Genomic DNA, 345 nt, shown 5'->3' on the forward strand with positions numbered 1-345 from the left:
AACTAGCACCAGAATAACTAGCACCAGGCCTGCACTGCCCGTGATAAAAAACCACTCTTTCCCCACATGCACCACTAAACCTGCTCGTGTTACATGCCTCTTTGCTTTCTAGCTCAGCTTTTTCCATTTTTGAATAGGACTAAAAACGAAGAGCAGTGTCAACTACGTCTGAAGAAGTAGCTCTTCACACATCTGATATCACAGGACCCCAATAACAATGCTCATATCCATCCACGAATCATCTCACCCTTCTCCTTTGGGTCTTCAACTAAAAATGAAACATACTTGGATAAACCAGTTAACCTCATACACTGGAACTGCCGTAGCGCCTTGAAGCAGGTTATT

Source organism: Capsicum annuum, chromosome 3 (genome assembly GCF_002878395.1).
Source record: "Capsicum annuum cultivar UCD-10X-F1 chromosome 3, UCD10Xv1.1, whole genome shotgun sequence".
Classification (NCBI taxonomy): Eukaryota; Viridiplantae; Streptophyta; class Magnoliopsida; order Solanales; family Solanaceae; genus Capsicum; species Capsicum annuum.